This window comes from Mustela lutreola, chromosome 15 (assembly GCF_030435805.1).
Source record: "Mustela lutreola isolate mMusLut2 chromosome 15, mMusLut2.pri, whole genome shotgun sequence".
Classification (NCBI taxonomy): Eukaryota; Metazoa; Chordata; class Mammalia; order Carnivora; family Mustelidae; genus Mustela; species Mustela lutreola.
Window position 1 is genome coordinate 8,055,304 of NC_081304.1, and position 21,961 is coordinate 8,077,264.

Consider the following 21,961-nt stretch of genomic DNA (forward strand, 5'->3'; position numbering starts at 1 on the left):
GTTCAACAGCTTTGGCTCCCACCAGAGATTTGCCCAGCTTGCTTTGGGTCAACCCAGAGCACCCTGAGAACGCCAAGGGCTCCTCTAGGCCACTGCCCTTTGGCCATTAATAAAGCTGGAACCGAGGGAGCGACTCGGGAGGGCCCCAGGACTGGGGCAGGGAGAGAGAAAGACGTGCTATTTGTGGCCACCGGCCATGGACCCTCTGACTAGAAAGAAATGTGCTGGGGATGTCCTTTTAGCAGGCGGTTTGGCTCTCCAGCACCTCACGTCTGAGGTGAGCCCGCCAAAGAAAAGGGCACTTTTTGTGGTCAGAGCCTGGGGCTTGGACGAAACCCTTGGATGGAGGGAATGTGTGCCCTGGGAAGGCGTGGCCCACCGAGGAGGAGAAAAGCCCCCCTGTCCGTGAGCCGCGAGGCTGCCAGGCCTCTCCGCACCGGGAACAGTGAGCGACTGTTGGAGAGCTTGGCCCGCCCTGGCCTCCAGGTGTGCCCTGGCCAGTCAGGTGTGTCGTCTCATGCAAAGAGGCCCGGAGGTCCCAGAGTCCACCCGCGGCCACCGCCCACCCCGGCCTTCCCCTTGCCAGAGCTTTGGCTGGCTCGGGAAGCGCCGCCTTCCCTGTCGCCCTGTGCCCCGTGGGCGCGGGACCCGCCGCCTTGCTGGGTGTGGAGGGCGCCTTCGCCTCCTTGCTCTGCCAGATCTTCGCATCCGTTCGTTTTCCGCGCAGGGCGGCGGCCCAGCCACGCTGCGAGCCGTCGGGTCTGAAGCGCTCCCTGCTTTTCAAGGCATTTTTCCTGGCCCCTGGCCACGCTTGCCTGCCTGGTTATTTGGGCAGCGTTGTTCAGGCTGTGGAAGCCCGTCAGGCCAGAAAGGGAGGTTGGAGCTCACCCCAGTGGGGTGGGATGTTCCTATAGGGTACAGGCAGGGCGGGGTGGGGGGGATGCATAGACACGTCTCCAGTAGGGACCCCTGGAAGAAACCCAGCCATTGAGATGCTAGTACTTTTCCATTGGGCGGGTAGGGCCGGGAAGAGGAGGACTTTGAGCCCCAGGGACCTAGCAAGCCAAGGGATTTTCCAGGCTTGCCTTGGGGGTTATCCCAACGACAGACAAGGTATCAGGAAGCCTTTATTTATTTTTTAATTTATTTTATTTCATTTTAGCCATGCTTCCCTCATGGTGATAAAAGGTTGAGTGGTCATGCTCGAGGCCCTCATCAATGCCCTCCCAGAGCCCAGGGGACCAGAGGGGTAAAATCGCACGGCTTTGCTCGGTTCCTTTAAAACTCCGTTCGGTGGTAGGTGCTAGAATGAGGCACAGCTCTCAAGGACTCTCTGAGCTTCTTACCTTACCTTGAGGTCATGTCCACTTTGGGCGAACGGGTGTTCCCCTGGCTTGTGTCTTCACGGGTCTCGTGTTCTCTCAAGTCTTGTTGTTTTCTGTTGTAACTGTTTCAGAATTTCCACTCTCTGCAGCGTGGCCTGGGAGTGGGGTCCACCCCAGTTGTGCCTGGGGGACAGCCAGAGGCGGCAGCTCCGTACGTTCGCTCGTGTGGCTAACTTAGTCCCGTTAGGTATCACATTAGTCCCCGAGAGGGACCTATGCAGTCCCTGTGACTTGCTTCCCACCCCTCTATCGTTCCTCTGTTCTTCCCAGAAGCTTCATGGTTGGTCATCAGATGCTTGTGCTTACTTGCTCACGACCCGTGTCCCTACCTGGGATATAAGCAAGTGACCCAGGCAGAGCTTGTGTCCACTGTATGAGAGATGAAGCCCCAGCTCCTGGCACAGCATCTCACTCACCATCGATGCCAGCTCACTCTCGGGGCTCACACCTCCAGGATGGGCGCTGGCGGAACCAGGTGTGTGGCCGCAGCTGGGCGGTGGTGCTTTCTGGCTCCCTTCGCTTCGGCGGGCTCTGGTTTTTACGTGGCCACGGCCGGAAAGGGAGAGAAAGAGGATCGCTATTTTACGTTCAAGCCTCAGTATCGATCTCTCAAACTACGGCTGTGATCAGAGGTGTGGGGCGACGGTGTATCTGTTTTAGACGGAGGGAAAACACAAGCGGGCTTGTGGGCTCGGCGTACTTCTTGTTGTATGATGCAGAGGCCAACGAGTGAAGGGGCATGTTTCTGAACCAGAAAGATGGAGCTGCAGTTCTCCAGCCCCTGATTTGGTGTTAGCCTCAGTGAATTTCTAGTTCCTTCTGCTGTTGGCTAGTGAGCGGTGGCTCTGGTCCCCTACCAGGCCGCACATTACGTGAACGTGTTGGGTGAACACTTCCGGGAGAAAGACCCAAAAGACTTTGTCTGCTTTGTCACTCACCAGACCGTCCTTCGAGTTTTGAGTTTGCTTTTGGTCATGAATTCTCAAATGCCTGCATATTTGGAGCTTGCTCTAAGCAGCTGGAGGTAGCCAGTGCCTTCAGACTGGAAGGCCTGATTGATATGAATGTCTGCATAGGAGGCCAGGATATTTTTTTTTTAGGGGAAACAGTGTGAATCCTGCAGGCTCTGAAGTCTAGGTACTAACAGCTGTGCCCTGCTTTGCCTCTACCCTGGGTCCTCCCTCTGGGCGGAAGCTGGGCACCCATGTGTTACAGCTGGAGACTGACCCTGTAGACCACCAGAGAAGAACACGCGACGAACAAAGAGTGAATTTATACAATCTGTGAAGATTCCGTAGAGCAGGCCTATGGAGATGTACCTAAGCACTGATGGCGGTGGACAGGGGCTTGTTTTGTTTTTATGACCTTTGCCCTCCATGACCGTCTCCGAATGAAGACAAAAGACAAGTTCCTCAGCAAGTATGTCTGCATTTCCTGTCCCACAGGGAGGTTCATGAGTGCCAAGGACAGTCAACAAAGTAGTAAATGAACTCGTGAGGAGGTATGAGTCAACTAGGGCTAATGTAACAAAAAGGACTGCCGATAAAGCGGCTTACGCAGCTGGAAGGTATTGTGTCTCAGCTGTGGGAACTAGAAGGCTGGCTCCTTCTGAGGGGTTTGAAGGAGATCTGTTCTATGCCTCTCTCTGGGCTTCTGGGGGTTTGCTGGTGACCTTGGGCATCCCTTGGTGCGTTGAAGCATCACCCCGTCCCTGCCTCACTGTCATGGGCTGTGCTTCGTGTGTGTGTCTGGATTCAGATTTCCCCTTTTTATAAAGACACCAGCCCCGTCACCTTAAAGGCCCATGTCACTTCGGTGTGACCTCATCCTAACGATGACCCTGGCCACGACCTTCTTTCCAAAGAAGATCACATGCTGAAGTCCTAAGGATTAGGACTCAAACCTACAAATTTGTTCTGTGGGGGGAGGGGCATAATTCAACCTGTGACAGATGACAAGTGACCAGCCTTTACAACAGACTAATGAGAGGACTTGGATTCAAGAATTTCCAAATCACTAATCTCACCTCATGTCTTGGGGTTCGTGTGAGGCACCCGAGAAAATGTCCAGCGCGAGTTAGGAATCATTGTGGGAAGGATGGTGTCAACCCTTCTAGCACTTCCTAAGGCTTCTGTGATTTTTGCCCTCCTGGCACACATACTATTATTTTCTTAATATTTTTCCATGTGGGCTCCTAGGTTATGTAAATAAACATACATGAAGAAGAAAATCTGCATCACTGTCGTAAATGGAATTAGGAGGTCGCTGTGCACAAAGAGAAAATACAGTGAAATCATAAAGGATGGAGATTTTTTGGTTTTCCCAAGTCTCTGTGCCGGAGATTGCTCTCTCTCTTATAGGGAGGGTTGCAACTTAAAGCCGCAAAAGAGGATGCTTTTCCTGCTTTGATCAGTAGGGAAAGAGATGGGAAAAGGGAAAACCATTTCCGCGTGACTCCCGTCTTATCTAACAGCATGTCTGAGTGTGGCCAATAGCTATCTCAGATACCACTAGGGTGCCTCACCCCTAGCGTGGGAAACACTGGTAGAGTCCAGTGTCCTCGTCTCGTGGATGAGAACTTGAAGGAACAGAGACCTCTGACAGCCTTCAGATCCCACTGCTAATTCGTGACCAACTTGTGACTTTCATCCTGTGGTTCTCAATCAGGGGTGATATGGCATCCTCCTGCTCCCGGGGGACATCGGACGGTGGTCTAGAGACAGTTTTGAGTCTCACAACTGGGCGATGTTCCTGGCATCTGGTGGGTGAGGTCGGGGAAGCAGCTAAACATCCCATGTCCTGTAGTGCACAGGACAGCCTCCACGGCCAAGAGTGGTCCGGCTCCAGACATCTCCAGGCTGAGGTAGAGACCCCTTCCTCTAGGGGAAGCCTTCTTGCCTCGTGTCTTCAGTCCAACCCCACCCACCGCCCCTGTCCCCCCACCGCTCCCTGCTGCCTCTTCTACTTAACTTCAGATGCTGTCTCTTTCTGAAACTTAACCAGTAGCTATCACTTGACCAAAGAAGTGTTGGAAGAAATTATCTTTTCGACCTTAGGAGGCTTCTGAGCCACGTTGGTGGTACAGGAGACAACCTCCGACTTTCCAACCATCTCCTAACCACAGAGTGTTAAATGTTGCCTGTTGTTCATTGGAAGTGGCCTGGAATCAGATTGTGGCAGAATTGGACTCCCTTACACCTTCCTATACACAATATAGTAGAATGATCTCCATCTTCATCCTCAATGGAGGAAGTTCTGGAAGTGGGATTTCTGAAGGTGGGACTTTGAAGGGTTTTACGTTAATCCAATGGCACAAAAAGATGAGTTGGCCTGTGGACTCTGCCTTGAAGGGAGATCCATCTTAGTAAGGACAGTAAGACAGTGAGACCTTTCCCTAAATTCTCACAATACAGACCCAGCCTGAAATTTTCAGGAGCCGTGGAGAGCTGGGGGGAGCAGCTAGGTAGGAGATAAACATCCACCAACTAATTTTGGACTCCGCTGTTGCTAAAGCTCGCACTGATACCTGTGCAGCTGTCATCCTGTCCAGTTCTTTCTGAAACATCTAAGGCGATGGGCAAACCCAATCTCTCTCCAGTTATGAACTTGACCCTTCACCCCCATAAGTTAACAAAACTTTGCTTGGCGTGATGCTTGGCTCCACAGCCTGTATCTCTCTGCGTTCTGTGCCCTGTAGAGTTGGGTTTTGTGGAGTTTCTGCACCAGGCTCTGGGCCGTTGGCTGCAAGGTGTGTTTATTCTGTGCTCCTTTGTATGTGTGCCATCATGGGTGATCTCTGCTCCCCGTCTGTTTGGCTGTGTTTGGGGGTTTCTGAGCCTTTTGGCAGGTGGTCCCCCATTTTCCCTGCATCTCTCTGGAGCCCACTGACCTCCCAGTTTTCCTCCAGAGTTCGACATGTCTGCCGATGGGCTTGCAGCTTCGGCCGAGTCCCGACAGGTCCTGGGTCTTACTGGAAGCCTGGAATGACTTCTGCCTCTCAGTTTAAGTAACTGCCTCTGAAGATGATACTCCGAACAGAATCCAGTGGTGTCACACGGCATGAGGAGCCTGGCTGGGTCCCTGGGTTCCAGAGGGAGGCTGGTTGCTATGGGACCGGGGAGCCAAGTTCAACAGCCTTATGATCTGTTCGGTCCCTGGTTATAGCTCAGGCCTTTAAAATCGGCCAAGCTTGAGAAAGGAGGCATCATGTTATGGGGCTTTAGGAATTCCGTTTAATATTTTAAAACATCTGCACATTCTTTCCCGGTCTCAGTTAAATCACCTCTTTTCTGTTAGGATTTCCTGATACACCCGAAGAAACCGCAACCATTGCCTACACGTGGTTTCCCCAAGTGAAATAATCATCCTTTCCGCTCATGGCTTGCCTTTCTTTGAGAATCACACATCCCTCACCCCACTCTCTGCCCCAGCTCGATTCCCATGTGTCCCCAGACATCCCCGGGAGATAGGAGGGAGGAGGAAGGATGGCCCAGATTTTGCCGATGGGGTTGATAAAGCAGCATAAATGCAGATCGGGGCTGTGCTGCCCGCAGGCTCCCAGGAGGGCCTGTCGCTTGCTCGTCTGACTTTGAGCACAGCCAACCGCCTCCCGACGGCCTCATTTGAACGCCACCTCTGCCAAGTGTTCTCGCTTCCTCTCCCTGGGCATTTAATCGATCACCTGCCTGCCTGTCTGCCTGGGGGTGTCTGTGCATTCCTCACTTTTTGCTGATGCTCAGCCAAGTATTAACACCCCTGATGCCCAGGACTGTGCAGCTAGGAAAGTGCCAGACTTGGAATTCCTATGCAGAAGTGCCCACCATCCCCCTTTGCACGAAACCCAGCTAATGCACTGGCAAATGACCCCATAGCCATTTCCCTTCTCCCCGGCCCAGATGCCCTCCGTCCTGCCAACCCCGGAGGGTGGGAGCCGCCTTCTCCTGGAGCTCCTCGCTGCGGTGTGTGAACATACAGACGTCCACACGTATGACACGCATAAAGGACACCACATGTAATTCACATCACGAAATAGGAGCATCCGTTGTTTGAGACGTTATCTTTCCTAGAAGGTTTTTCTGGGAGCCTGGCACCTGCCTTCTCCGCTTTGTATTTCCGGTGCCCGTGGTAATATGTGACAGGCAGTGGGTGTTCCAGTAATACTGAAATGCGCTAGTGGCGTGCAGTGATTTCAGATAAGATCTGTGCCTGCCTGTGTCGTGTTCTGTTGCCCTAAGGCTGCCGCAAGGCCTCGGGGTGGTTTTTCTTTAAGAACCCTCCCCCCTTTTCCCTTCAGGGGTGGCTGCTGCTGGCCTCCCTCGTGCAGGCAGGTCGCAGTGTGGTCCTGAGGAAGGGCTGGGTGGCGAGTGTGCGCCTCCCCAAGAGCCTCATGTCTCTCTCCCCGTCGCTGGCCGTGTGTCGTCTGCCTGCCCCGGACCTGGGGGCACCTGGCGAGGGAGCCCGCCGCGCTCCGGGCAGCCTCCCGGGAAAGCTTGTTTGTCTTTCCATAAAAGACTTCGTGGCCTGGGCAGGCTGACAGTGTCAGATGGAAAGTTCAGTGCCCAGTGCCTTCGGTCCCCAGAATGGGCAGCGGCTGTCACTGCTTGTGCCTGGGACCCGGCTGGGCCTTGGAGGGGTCTTGGAGCCCCCCACCCCACCACCACCCTACCCCAGAAACAGGAAAGCTGGAGAAATGGTCTAAGGCCCGGTCCTTGGTGCTCTTGTCAACCAAGGCAAATTCAACTCTGTTTTCACATAGAGGCTGGTGTCTTTATTCCTGGGGGGGAGGGGGGGCTTTTAAACTCAGAGCATTTACTGTGCCCCAGATGCTGTTATTAGTGCTTTGTCAATATGTTTTTTTAAAGATTTATTGATTTTAGAGAGAGACGGAGAGAGAGAGTTCGAGCAGAGGAGGGACAGAGGGAGACTCTAAAGCAGACGCCGCCCCTGAATGTGGAGCCTGATGTGGGGCTCCATCCCAGGACCCTGAGGTCATGACCCCAGCCAAAATCCAGAGTCGGATGCTTAACCCACTGAGCCACCCGGGCGCCCCGCTTTACTGATCTTAATTTAACTTTCCAAACAACCCTACAGGCGGGTATTCAACTTATACAAATTGCTGATGGATGGAGAAACAAGGCACAGAGAAGCCCAAGACTTAGAGTAAATGGTGGGTCTGGGGTTCCAACTCATGCAGGCCAGCCTGGATTTTGGGTTCTGCTGCCTTAAGAAAGAAATTTGAGAGTTTAAGAGCCAAGTCTCCACTGCCCCCCAACTCCTAAGTTTGCTGAAGTAGGAGCCCCTTCATTGTATATTTGTGCTGGAAGTAGCCCTTCTCTGGTAGAGAGGGGGCACAGATGGGGTGGTGGGCAGCCTAGAGCAGAGTTCGGGAGGTCCCACGGTGCAACCCAGGAGAAGCTGGTTGCTGGGTGTTGGGCGGGGGAGGAGGATGGAAGAAGCCGTGCCAATGACCTGGGGCACGTCCCTCATCACCGGCCCAGACACCAACCCAGAGAGGTGGGAGCCTCTTTCTCCCCTAGCCCTGCTTTACAGCTATTAAGTGGGGATTTGCCAATCAATAAATCAAGGCACCTGAAAAAGGAACCGGGAACCACACTGGCTCCTTCCTTCTTCTTGATTAAAACAAACAACATTATGAAATGTCAACCTGTCAGACGTTCGGAAAGTTTGTAGCATGGAAAGGCGATTACCCAAATGACTTTTTAAAAGTATGAGCATTTGCCTGGCTGAACAGTTTTTAATTAATGCCCCCAGTTAATGTTAATAACTATTCATAGCTATGTACGCTGGGCTTGGGGTTTAGGAAACGTTTGGTATCTCTGGCAGAGGCACAGGGCTGACCCAGGCTGGCGAGGGGGCCGTCAGCAGCTTTCACAAACCTAAGGGACCTCAGGATCCATCTGGGCCTCGGCGGGGAGGAGGCTGTTTGCACTGAGGGTGTGGGTTTGGGTAGCGGCGTGACTTCACGGCACCGTGCGTGTTGCTGCTGTCCAGGTGGCCTCCAGGGCCAGGTCTCCCCAGGTAGATACCTGCACACCCGAACTCCTCGGGGGATTCTTTGGGAAAAAAATGTGGCTTGGGGTTCCACCATGTAAACTTACCTCCCTCGTTTTCTGTGATCTCATTTTCCCTGAAAATATCATTGGAAAAGTGTTTTTGAGTTGAACATTTTATTTTCCATTAAACACGGTGAAACTGACGTAGACGGAGGCCAAAGCTTGGCCAGAGGGCGAGGGTGTAGGCCGCACGCCTCTCTGGGTGAGCGGTCGGCAGGCGCTCGGCCACAGGTACGTCCTGACCACCACCTGGGGACACTCCACCTCGATGCTCCGGCTCCGGAGGGCTTATTGACCGTATGGGCAGAAGGTGTCCCCAGGGGGCAAAGATGTGGTTTCAAGAGAGAAACTTGTAAACTAACTAACTTCCTTCCTTCCTTCCTTGGTTCCGTTCTTTTCGGCACAGTGGGTTGGCCTCTGTCTTTGGCCTCCTGTTGGGGACTCCGCTCAGTGAAGATCCGGGGGAGAGGTCAGACTGGGCCTACTGTTAGCATCTCCAGGGGGAGGTGGGTTGTTGGGGAAGATCTGAGGCATCGGAGAGCCTCCCGAGGCAGCAAGGACAGCCGCTCTGGCTGGGCAGGCGGGAGAGAGCTTTGCCGGTGCTGTGGCCAGCCACCCACCTCTTTGGAGCCCCGCGGGCCGGAGGGTGGCACAGGGCACCAGGGCTCCTCCCCTTAAGGTTCTGTTTACCCCAGGGGGCTCTAGGAAGCCCCACACAGGAGGCAAATTCCCACCCTAAAGGAATTTAAGATCTCTTTGCGGGGCGGGGGGGGGGAAGGATAGGTAACCTCTCCCTGTGTTCTCAGGTTTGGTGCACATAGAGGATACGAGAGGGAATACTGTGGCTCAAGGCCCAGCCACCACCAAGGGCTGGAAAGTCAGGTGGCTTCCTGTAGGAGGCGGCACCTGGGCGGGGCCTCAAGGGAAGGTGTTAGGGAGGCGCAGAGTGAGGGAGGCCTTGCAGGTGCAGGGAAGTGAAGATTAGATAGCAACGGAGAAGTCCTACGAACAAGTCCCAGAGTGGGAGGGAGGGCTGGGGAGAGGGGAGGAACCATGGAGAGTGGGAGGCTTTTGATTCGAGGCGGGCAGGTTCCGTCTGTGCACAAAAGGCAGTAGGGAGCCGCTGTCGACTGGCAAGCTCAGTCGGACGTAATCCCTGTTTCAGAATGGTAGCCTGGGTGAGCAATACAGAGGGGGCTGACCAGGCAAGCTGAAAGGCAGGGAGCCCGGGTGGGGGCCCTTACAGTAGCCATAGACAGGACAGCAAGGGTGCTGTCAGCTTTTTCCTGGGTGCCAGAGGAGCTTGGTACAAATGTGGCCTCAACTATTTACTAGCCTCATGACCCTGAACTAGTTTTAAATCTTTCTGTATGTCAGGGACCTTGTCTTCCACACGGGGATCCTAACTAATATTCATTCATTCTTTTAACCGAAAGAGGGCTTCATCCTCCAACAGATGCCGATCATACAGTGGAGAACCTGGTACATTCTCGGCAGGCAGAGATACAAACTAGAATTAAATAAACACATATGGTCATTTCAGATGAGGTCAAGTGCTGTGAAGAGCTGTGTGGCTTGTATGGCTTGGGTGGCCCGTGTCCTGGGGTCATCATGGACGCCTCTCTAAGAAAGCACGGTCTGAGCTGAGACTCTGGACATTAAACTGTTTCAGGCTCAGGAAGCAGTAAGTGCAAAGGACCTGAGGCACCAAAGATAGGAAGCTTTTCAGCTGAGAAATAGAGCTAGTGTGCAAAGGGATAGGTAACAGGGGGAGACGTGGCCCCAGATGAGGGACTTAAGTAAAGGAATCCATGGGAAGTGCTGGGACACAGTGAGCACTCAGCAAATGACATTTTTATTATGCGGACACCTGGGCTAGAGGCTAACGAGAGCCTCGGCTGTGGTCATGGCTATGGGGAACATATGGATTGTGTCCATATGGGGACATATGGACAAGATGGATCATGAACCACATGAGCAGAAGAACTGACCAGGGGTAGTGACTCATGCGATCTGGGGGGACATTGTCCATGTGGGTCACTGAGAGAGTGAAGTTTAATTCACTGAATGGGAAGGTGCTGAGGGGAGCCTGGTTGAGGGGGAGAGAAGGACTTACCACTAAATGTGGACAACTTAAGGTCCTTTGGGAATCAGGGGTCAGCCTGAAGGCCGTTTGCACCCTGGAGCTTAGGAGAAAGGACAGGGGCAGGGATTGGGGGAAATCTTAAAGGACCAGTGGAGAGGATGGGCGTTCAGCAGGGCTGGGGCTGGAGCCTTGGGATCCCCGTCTATATTGGACCCAGGAGGAAGAGGAGGGGGGGGCGCAGTTCCTGGGCCTGGACACCCAAAGGAGGCCCATGAGGATCTTGATTTTCAGGCACAAATCCACTTGTCCCGCTGCATGCTTTTGCAGAACAGCAGGCCCCTTATTTCTGGCGTGGCCTCAGCTGCTTCCATGGTGCTTGGCCCCTGTTTCCAGGCAGGGGTTATGTAAGAAGCTCCGGGAAGTGCATGGAGACACATGTCGTGAACCAAAGTGGCTAGTGTCCTCAGAGCTCTCTATCTATAATGGCACAGGTATTTGGAAAATGCCACGGAGCAGGTCTGTTAACCCTCTGGCCTGCAGCGTGTTGGCTAGGTTAAGATTCTTGGTCAGGTTTTATAGCTCAAGCTGGTGTGGACTGCACCCTTCAGGGGAAGGTGCTGCTCTCCCTTTGGTGAAATCTACAGCTGCCTCTGAAGTCACCCACACTTGCCCCTTGGGGTGCGGCTCACCCCTGCTCTGGGGATCATACAGGAGGTCCCAGGTGCACCCCTGCTGGCTCTCACCTCAAACCCCAACTTGGGGTCAAGCTTGCTGTATCTCTTTCTGACTTCACAAGCAATCCTGCAACTTCCATTCTGACTGTTCTCTTTAAAAATTGTGTGAATAGTTTTATTTCTAACTTAAGACTTTGGGATGTCCATTTTATTTGTATTATCTTTATGAATACCAAGGTTTTTTTTTTGTTTTTGTTTTTGTTTTTGTTTTTGTTTTTTTTCCTTCACCAAACAAGGCCTGGTCACTGTAGACATGTAGAAATAAAACAAATTGCCCATACCCCTGCTCCCCAGACATGACAGTGGTTAACCTTTTGCCTTCTCCTTCCAAGTTCGCCTTTATGAACTGTGCAATTCTGTAATCTAGTTATTTTTACACTGCTAGCAGTTAATCCTTCCCAGTTAACTTACCCCGACCTGGAAACAAGCTACGCACTTGAATGCGTGATTTAATTTAGCACCGATACCCCATGTGTGAAATGCAGACAAGAGTAATTCTGTTGTCCATCTTCCACCAGAAATAACAGGACTGATCGTGGCTCGCGGTCGTGGAAGTCTTATGAGTGACAAAGAATGGTGACTCTCACGGCTCCCATTGGTCAGGTGAGAAAGGGGGCACCCAGGAAGGGATCTAGGGTGACACAGCTGGTTGGTGGCCAAGCTAGGATTTTAGCCTTAGACTGAATGACTCTAGAACCCGTAAGTGTGTGTGACATCATTTCGCTTATTCACCAAGCCTTTGTGTCGTCCCGTCTGCACGGTTTCTGCCGGATACTCGACTTCCCCTTGTCTGCGCCTGGAATGGGCAGTTTTGCCGAATGTGTCAGTGTGTTCCCCGTTCAGGAAGAGGGACACGTTTCTTTGCTGCTTCCGACCTTCCTCCAAGGCTCCTTAATATAGTTGGCACGGGATGGATGTCTCCTTCCAAAAAGTGTACACTTGCCTCAGCCTTCTTGGACTCAGAGGCTGAGATCCGGCTACACCTCCTTACAAAGACAGTAATCCCGCTGACAGTAAGTCCGCCCATTCCGGCTCCCTCTTCCCCATCTCTTAGCTGGCTCGCCCGGAATCCTTGCGGATCAAGAGCAAGAGAACTAGATCTCTGTTGGTTGAAGCCAAAGGCTGTTGTGTGGAACTGGTTTTCTTTCCCATAAAGTCATTGTCCTGGAGTATACACGTACGGACAGAGCGACGTGCACACAGACATATATTTTTGAGGTCAGGTTGTCCATATACGATCCATTCCCACGGCCCTTTGATTAAAGAGCAAGAGGACCTACTGTAGGCTCCAGGGTAGGCTCAGAAAAGCCATCTCCGTCTCCTGGAGAGGCACGTTGCAATGATTTCATGGGTAGATCACGTTGGCCCGAAGCACCGCTCGGCCTGTGTGCTCATCACTGCCTTCGTCCTCACACGGACACCCCCCCCTTTGCAGGAGCCACAAACGTATGAGCCCTAAATACCCCTGGGTGGGCCAGAGCTTCGTCTCCCTGTTACAGCACTGACTTGGGAGTCCGCGGGGGACTTTTTCCCCCCAGGGGAAACCCCCTGCAAGGTACACTAGGAAAGAGCGGGGAAAGCCGGCTGTCTTGCCACGGTGCTTATTTTGGTTAGACGAAGGATAATCCTCATTTGCTGTCTACTTGTCCTGACATCCCGGCAACAGGTCTTGGGTGTTCTAACCGGTGATGAGCTAAGGGGATGGGCACCGAGCAACCCCTGTTCATGGCATCTCCTCTCGAGAGACTCCTCCACAGAGGTGGGAGGGAGAGGGAGAGAGAGGAAGAGAGAGAGACAGCATATTTATTTAGGGAAATGTGCATTTGTGAGTGTTTTCCAAGTCCACATTTCACAGTTGGGCCAGAATAATTAGGAGGTACATTGCCATCTGGGCATGTCAGTTCTTCTGTTTACTCGTTCTGAGTCAGTGCCCATTAATAAAGTCCTTAATTTGGGTTTGGGATGTCTCAACTTTTCTTTTGTGAAAAAATAACTGTCGTCTGTCTGTCTCTTCTCATTGGGGCTTTATTGAGCGAGTTTGTAGGAAAGACCCCTGGGCAGCTGGCGGACCAGGATGGGATGGAACGGAGAAGGGGTGGGTGCAGAGAGAGCCTTTCCAGGCTTCCTCAGCTAGAGAATTTAAAAAGATAAACAATCCCTAATCCTGACCTGGGGGCAAATCCCAATAAAGAGCCAGGTTAATTTTTCCTGCCGATATAACCCTTGAGTTCAGTGTACGAATTAGACGGTTCCGTGGGCCTAATTTGCCCAGATCAGATTGGGTAATTATCTTTTACAGGCCTGGGTGTGATGTATGCTCGGTGTTTATCCTGCAGGGGACTGAGCGTGTGTTTGGACTTAGAGGGGCAGGTCTACCTGCCAGGCTGAGCGGGGGTGGGAGCTGCTGGGCTGTCTGCCTGGTCCGAAGCAGGCCCAGCGCACCTGCGTGGACCCGGCGAGCCGGGGACGGAGTCAGGGGAGTGTTGCTGGGAGGCACTTAGGGGAAGGGTCTTTGGGCTGGCCTGGGGGCCTTTGGGAAAGAGCAGTGGCCTCCAGGGCTGCCAAAGGCCTTCCACAAAGGGTCCGCATGAAGAATGGCGGGTTTGGAGGTTGGAAGGAAGTGGAACTCGGAGTGGATCAGACGCTCATGACCTTAGGCATTTTTGTCGTCATGAGCCCCTTTCCAACATTAAAAAAAAAAAAAAAAAATTTAAAAAATGGCCTTTTCTGATCGCTGTGGTGTAGGATGACTGCCGTGCAGGCCAGATTCATTGAGATGTGAGCTTTCATATTATACTTCTTTTATTCCTTCTAGTTTTATAAGAAATTAGAACATGTTCATGGTTGGGAGTCCTGGGCACTGCCTCCTACGCTCAGTGGGCTTTGGCCTTTCGGTACGTGCCTCGAAATGGGACCCAGTGGTTTGGCCTCCTGCCAGCGACTTGACCTGCTCTGTGGAAGTCACGCCCCTCTGACCCTGGCTGGACCCATCCAGGAGGTCCAAGAATTCTCCCACCTGCAACCTTTATTTTGGCCAAAGAGGCACCACTCACTTGCAGAGTGGGAGAAGCCCGAGTTTGATCTCGCCTGTATTTCCTGCCCTCCCTCTGCCGCAGTGCGTGGCCTTCTGTTGTCTGAGGACCGACGGAGGTGGTGATGCGCTTTCTGGAGAGGCTGCGGGCTGGGGTGGGTCTGGGCGCGCTGCAGGCCAGTGTCTTCTTGTGGCCTTGCCCGCTGGGCCCTTTGATCCTCCGTCGGAGGGATGCCAGGGGACCAGCCCCTTCCATCCTGGCTGGAGGTGGTGAGGCCAAGAACCCCTAGGTGCTGTTTGGCTCAAGGCATCCCCGGAGACCCCCGGAAGGAACCAGTCAGGGTGGGCGCACAGAAGGAAGGGAGGGACCTTTGGGGACCAGCTGTGGGTAGCCCATGGCATAGCGGTTTGGTGCCAGGCGTGGCCTGCTGCCGTTGGCCTGTTCCGAGGGAGTGCCGTCTGCTCCGGGTCCTGCCGTGGTCCACACTGGGCACGGAAGGGCAGCGGGGAGGTGGGTGTGCAGGGCTCCATGCGGCAGATGCTGAGCCAGGGGGCCGGGAGAGGCTGCATCCATGGGTCCCCGGGCTTCCTGGAGGCCTGCGGCCTGCCGGCCCTCGATAAGCCTGTGGGCACAGAAAGCAGAGGGGAAGAGCCCCACTCACGTTAAGGAACAGAGCAGAAAGAAACCATTCTGGGGCGCCTGGGTGGCTCAGTGGATTAAGCCGCTGCCTTCGGCTCAGGTCATGATCTCAGGGTCCTGGGATCGAGTCCCGCATCGGGCTCTCTGCTCAGCAGGGAGCCTGCTTCCCTCTCTCTCTCTCTGCCTGCCTCTCTGTCTACTGTGACCTCTCTCTGTCAAATAAATAAATAAAATCTTAAAAAAAAAAAAAAACCATTCTGTTGATTGCACTGCTTCCTAGAGTGTGTGTTGGGCTGGGGCTTGGATCCAGGTGGGGGATGGAGGCAGAGGCGCAGCTCTCTTGGGATGTGAGTGACGTCTCTCCCCGTCTGGCACTCCACAGGTTAGCTGTGCCTCTTGGACCTCAGGGGTTGTGCCTCAGGGCCTCTTGGACAGGGGTTGGGGAGGCTCGGGAGGGTGGAGTGGGATCCATTTGCCTGAGGTTTCAGGGGAACCGGACGTAAGGCAGGTGTTAGAGGGCACCCCTGCTAAGCCGGGGCCACCCAGAGCGTGCTCTGCGGGCCACCAGCGCTGGGCTTACCCAGGAGCTGGTAAGAGAGGCACGATCTCAGGCCGCCCCCTCAGAGCCATTGATTTTGAATTTTTAAAGAATCTCCAGATGGTCCCTACATTTCAATGCATGTTAGACTTACCTGGGGAGCTTCAGTTCTTTTTAACCCAATACTGAGTTTCTGCCAATCAGAACTGCTGGGAACGAGGTCTAGGCTTCAAGATATCTTTCAGGCTGCCCAGGGGAATGGGGAACAGTGGTTTCAGCAGGTAGCCAAGTCTGGGAACCTGGACGCTGAGAACCCCTCGTCTCCTCCAGATCTCCCCCTACCCTAGGGTTTTCCACTTCCCCACTTCCCGAGGTCAGCTTGCTTTGGTTGGACTGAAATGTCTTGGGGCTGGGTGAGCTTAGATCGCCTTGTGTCCAATTTCCTATTTCCCCTGAAAGGGTCAGGCTACAGTCCTTTCCATGCAAGGCTTGAGCTTGAATGAGGTTATGGGATGTTCCGCACCTAAGAGACTGAACCTGGGCTGGGTGTGGGGGTGGCCCTATATAAGGCAGTAACAGGAGTGGGAATCCGTTCTGCTGCCCGACTTGGCGTTGGAGGGTGTGTGGTGGCAGTGGGCATTGGCTGGTGGGGTTGGCCACAGAGGACCAGCCTGGACCTGGTCCTCCGTAACTCTAGAAACCACGGGAGTGATCCAAGCCCCAAGATGATGTCTGTGTGCATCCAGGGAAAGAACAAAACGCCACCCAAACAATCCTCTCCCTTGTGAGTGAAGGTTACAAGTTTTCTGTTTCAAATCTGATGGTATTATTTTTCCCCTTTTTTTCTTCTCTCTGTTTTCATTTGCCAGCCTAGGGGGCTAGAGTGATTTCTTTGAGTCTAATGATGGGGAAGCTTAGAATGGGGCTATTATCTTAAACACCTTTTGAAATACTACCCTTCCTGGTGTCTGAATCAGGTTGGACAGAGGTCGGATTTAAAGATTAAATATCTATTTTAGCAGCAGCGGCAACTCTGCCGGTAACCTTGTGCCTTTGCTCAGGAATGACACGTCGTAACCTTGCACTCCAGAAACTCACGCAGGAGGCAGGGAAGGTCTAGCTCATAACGACAGGGACCGGGCACCGAGCTAGAGGTTCCTCATGGGTGATCCATATCATGAACTCAGACGTGCCATGTGGTCAGAACATAAAACAATTCAGATACAGTGTCATAAGAGTCTTTGAGGAAAGGGGCCCCCAAAACAGAACAACTCAGGACTGTGACAATAGATTATTATTTTGGGGGGGAGGTGTACAAGCCCCCTGTAAATTTAAGTTTTAACTTGAAAAAAATTGCTCTCCAATGTGACCTTCCTTCCATTTTCTTGTAGGTCTCCTTATTAGAATGAACATCTGTATTTCTTTGAAAGTCACCTTCCAGTTTGCCATGTCTGTGACTGACAGAGGAAATGGGTTTTTGCCTTTGTTCAGAAGGAATGTAGTTTTATTCTATATTAAAGACTAAACAATTATTAAACGCCTATGTTCCTGGAAGGCTGTGGGGCATTCGGAGACCACTCCCTCTAGATTTTAAGTTTGCAGATGAGTTTTACTCTGCTTTTCCTGGCATAACTTTCCCTTCTTTTTCTAGGTGAAATCAGAGCTTTGAAGCTGACCTAGGGAGGTGCTCCGAGCCAAGAAAAGAAGGACAAGACAGAAGGTGAGGCGGCCGGTAATCAGAGCAGAGCCACACCCCTGCTGCTCCGCTCGCTCGGGGTGGGGGTGGGGGTTTATTCCTTCTGCAGCCAACCTCCTTTTTCCCAGACAGCCCTCCTGCACCCACACCCGCCTGCTATCCCAGAGGGCTGACTGGCAGGAGGAGCCTTGCAGTTCGCTGTCGGAGAAGGTCCAGAGACACAGGTTAATAAATACTAACAGTCCTTGCAGTGAGTTCCAGGCGGGCTGGGTTCTCACGGCGTCTACCTGGGTGAACTCGTTCTCACCTCTCGAAATGCCAGCAGGGGAGCGTGTCATACCCAGCCCACAGATGAGGAAGCAGAGGAACGCTTGCTCACCCGGGGTTGCCTTCTATCGCTGCTGACCTTCCCTCCCCTAGCCCTCAGTTTTCCCATCTGTAAAATGGGGACAATGAACGAGCCGTCCCTGCCGTGTCGTGGCACGAGATGAGTGAGATGCCTGGCCCAGTGCCCGGAACGGACAAAGCACACAGTGAATGTCAGCGGGTGTTTTTTTCCCTCGTTAGCTCCGGATAGGATCTTGGGTGCATTGTTAAGCCTCTGTTTCCTCACCTAGAAGATGCTGGTGCTGATACCTTGTCCTCAGGGGAGGTCGTGGGTTACATGGGACAATACAGTGGATCCAATAAAAGTCTAGACCTCAGCAGATGCCCTGTCTCTTCCCTTCCTTACGTATCTTATTCCGCATGGATCAGGCAGAAGGGTGATGTCCAGTGGTGTTCACGGTGTTCACGCCTCCACCCCCTAGAACACTAAATCCTGGCAGTTGCTCCCCGAGCTCGCGCCCGACAGACGTGTCTTTCTCAGAACGTTTCCATGAGGACCTAGTCATGGTGCTTGTTAGCTAATGTCCTGTGAGCTGACGTGCACCGGAAACTGCAGTCCGTCAGGCCACATGCCTCCTGCTCCCCATCAAAGCCTTAGCCGAGTGCACACGCCCTGTCACACTCGCTTGCAAAGCACAGGACCGTGAGCAGGGTGAGGTCTTCGCCTGCACGTTTCTCCCAGGCTCGAGTGTATTTCTGAACGACCCTGCCGAGCTCCTGAGCGCTGCTCTGCTGGGGACTCTTTCCACCCGAGGCTGTGCTCTCCTCGGCTTCCAGGCCGATGGCCCCTGGGGACATGGAGCAAGATGGTAGCCTGACGGCTGGGCCCACAGGGCCATCGTCAGAAGCAGCGACAACACGGTCAAATCAACGGGCGCAGATTTAGTGTCCCTCCTCTCAAAGGCCCGTCCCCGTCGCTGCCTTTTGACCCCTTGGCATAAAGAACGATGCAAAAGCCCGACACCCAGGGAGGACACCCTCTCCCCTACCGTCCGTCTGTTGTGTGTATGCATGTGTGTGTGTGTGTGCGTGCGTGTGTGCGTGTGTGTGCGGTGGGCAGGGCGAGCGGCTGTGGTTGGGATGGGGATTTCTGCCCTAACCATAATTGCGAGTGAAACGCCGGGGTTCTGGGAGAAAGAAGTATGTCCCAGTTCTGAGCGGCAGCGCGGATGACCTCACCCGGGAGACGGGAGCCATCCAGAGGACTCGCAGATGGAACTTTCCCTCGGGGTCCAAATGTGAGTCACCGTGGCTCGCGTCTGGGCAGCGGGCTCTGTCCCCAGGCCTCCCACTTCACCCTGGGACATCGTGGTCACCGCTCAGGCCTGATGACTCACTCGGGCTCCCCAAGTCAGCCCCTGGGGGTGGAGCCTTGCTCCCTCTGGCCTCTGTCCCCTCGGCGCTGGGGCCCTGGACACGATGTGCAGGACGCGTGTGGTGGGGAGAGGCCCTCACAGCCTGGGTGGGTGTGCCATGGCCACGGCTGCCAAAACCGATTTCAAAATTCAGTTTGGAAAGTCCGGGGGGCTCCCCGGGGTGCACAGGGCTGTAGCCGTGGTCTCAGAGCCCTGCCGATGGGCTGCACTCTGACTCCTGAGAGTGGGCGATATGGGGCCACCCGCCCCCAGGGAGCGCCCTGTCACCCCATCGCCTCCTCCAGACAAGGGGAGGTCATCCAAAAGGCCAGGTGCTGGGGGGGAGGCGCTGGTGAGGTGTCAGGTTTCCCGCCACGCCTGCACACTGGACATCTTCCGATGCTAGAAACAGTGTCATCTTTTCTCAACCTGATAGTCTCGCACCTGCCAGGAGCCCCTGGCCGTGAGACGCCCAGCGCAGTCTAACCTGAGCTCATCTGTGTTTAGCATCTGTTTTGGAAACCAGGTGGCAGGAGGGACTTTCTCAGGATTAAACAGGAGTAAATCCCCAAACGATTTCAGTGACGTTTTGGGGTTTGTTGTTTGTTGTTGTTTTGTTTTGTTTTTAATTTTTCATATTTCTCTCTCTCTCTCTCTCTGTCTTCAATAAAAATCCTTTTTGTAGGAAAATACCATATAAGAGTCGGGGGACGAAGGGTTCCCTGACAGTTTGTTCTTCCAGGCAAGGTTTATTTAATAGGTGTCCCCAGAGCCCATGCAACCTGGTCCTGGTCCTGCCAGGCCAGCCTTTCTCCCACCTGACGCAGTGCACAGAGAGCATGGCCACAGTCATGAGACTCAGTTTACCACCCCAGAGCCTCTGTCCTTCCCCAGAGTGGTGGAGCCAACATGGCTTCACAGTTTCGTGCTTTGGCTCCTTGTTGAGAACTTTCCACGTCCAGTCGTCCTTCGTTTGGCAGTGGAGGAGTGGGAAGGTATGAGAGCGCTCTTTAGGGTAAAGGTCCGAGGTGACAGAGACCTGACCCAGCATCGGGCCCAGGGGACCACCTGTCCCGCACCCGTCTCTGACATCTCTCCAGACTCCCTGGGCCCCGGGGTCACCGTCCCTGCTGAGGGAGTGGGTGGGTTGGGGGCAGGGCAGAGGCTGGCTCACGGGGACACTTGTGTGGCCCCGGCCGTGAGGGTCGACTTCGCAGGGCGCAGCTGACTGGAGACGAGGGGGTCGAGGACATGGGCACGAATGTGCCTTGGCCCAGGTGTGAGAACATGTACGGAAGGCTCGGCCTCTGGGTGACTCAGTCTGCAAGCAAACTATGCAAGGGAAGTGACTCACTGTCAACCCTGCGCGAGAACTCCTGAGGCCAGGCCGCCAGCACCTGTCTGGGACGGGGTTAGTTATTAACACTGCCAGGAAGACTGTCATGGGAACCGGACGCCGGCCAAGATTGGGCTTCCCAGAGCCTGCGGAGCCTCTCACTCACCTTCCGAGGGCTCCTCTCCGGCCTGAACCCCGAAGGCAGAGGAGCCCACGCAGCTCTGGGTTGTACCACGTGTCCCCGGGCGCTCTGAAGATGACACACATTCCACCCAGGACGAGGAAGGGGACCGAGAAGTGGTTTGGTAAGGGGAAGCCTTGGCCGGAAGGCTAGGTCCCAGGAGCCAGCCTGATCCCGGGCATTCCAGGCGGCGCGGGCTGTGGACGGGACTGGCCCGGGCTCGCGTGCAGGTGCCGCCTGCCGAGTCCTGGCTCCTGGGCCTCCATCAGCTCTGCCGTGAATGCCTCTGGGTGGTGTGGGCTCTGTCAGGCCAGGGGCCCCAGCCAAAGAACCCCACCTCCTTCTCCAGAGGCCTGACCCGAAGATAATTAACTCCTGCCCTGTTGACCTGTGGCCCCAGAAGTGGGTAGCCTTCTTCCAGCTCTTTCCTGCTCTGAAGTCACCCAGCCTCTTCCTGGGGTGGCTTGAGACAGCGTGATACAACAGGGGACGGCTTAGAGAACCTCTGTGGGGCAGGTGGGCAAACCTCAAGAGGAGAGCGAGGCCTCAGGTCGGCTCTGCTTTTCCTCCCTCTTTCTCCAGGCCAGGAAGAGTACACACGTACATAAGGGCTTCTCCTTCTGGATCCCAAAAGGCAGGCTTCGCCACTCTTGGGAGAGGCCCAGCCCAGACACAGGTCAGGCCTGCCCCCGCCGGTCCCTGCCCTTCCACGTGCAGCCGTCGAGCAGAAGGAGGACGAGGGATGGACCAGGAAGAGTGGGAGTTTTAGGGAGTCAGGCTTCCCAAGGTCCCCAAAAAAGCAGCCCAGCGCCCGAAGGGAAGAGCCGCCCCCGGTATTTGTTGTCTCCCGTGGAAGGCCCTAAAGCGCTCGGGAGCCACTCAGGGGGGCGGTGGGGATGCCACCTGCCTGCCTGGGCTACGGACGGAGGGCACTGGGCTCCTGGCCGGGACACACGCTCCCTGGGTGGCCCTGAGCAAGTCATCCAGCACTCAGGCGGTTTCCCCATCTGTAAAGTGGGAAGAATAACATCACTTGTCCTGCTCCCCTGACAGGGTCTGTGTGAGGCCAGCTGAGATCACTGAGCACTGTGGCGAGGCTTCGGGAGTGGCCAAGGGCCACCCAGATCGGGGATGAGGCACTGTGCAGGGTTTGTGGTCTGTGCTCCCTGGGAGGGTGGCTTTCCAGACACCCACCTGTGGCCTAAGAGATCCTTGGACCTCTCACGGCTGATAAATCACCATGTGGCAGGTGTCCTTTGTCTGGGCTGCAGCAGGAACAGAGATACTGCCCTTGGCTGCTGCAGAGAAAGCTCCTCTGCCTTCTGTCCCTTCTGCAGTGGGCCGACAAGGAGCAAGGGCCTTATTTCATAGGCTTTCCTGAGGAACCCACCACCTGCCCATATAGAAACTCTGGGGGCGCTGGGTCTCAGTCTGCCTAATCATGGAGGTATTGATTTAATGATCTCTGGCCTTGTGGTCTGTCACCGTCTTGCCACAAAAGAAGAGAGAGGCGTGTAGG

At 54.3% G+C, this 21,961-nt stretch overlaps 1 long non-coding RNA gene across 5 annotated transcripts in view; it reads left to right on the plus strand.

Moving 5' to 3' along the window:
- Positions 1-21,961, plus strand: part of LOC131815526 (uncharacterized) — a 159,306-nt gene that overhangs the window by 109,526 nt on the left and 27,819 nt on the right. For all 5 annotated transcript variants that reach the window (XR_009347770.1, XR_009347772.1, XR_009347768.1 and 2 more), the window contains exon 2: positions 17,139-17,207. This is a non-coding gene — a long non-coding RNA (uncharacterized LOC131815526). The remainder of the gene's footprint in view (positions 1-17,138; positions 17,208-21,961) is intronic.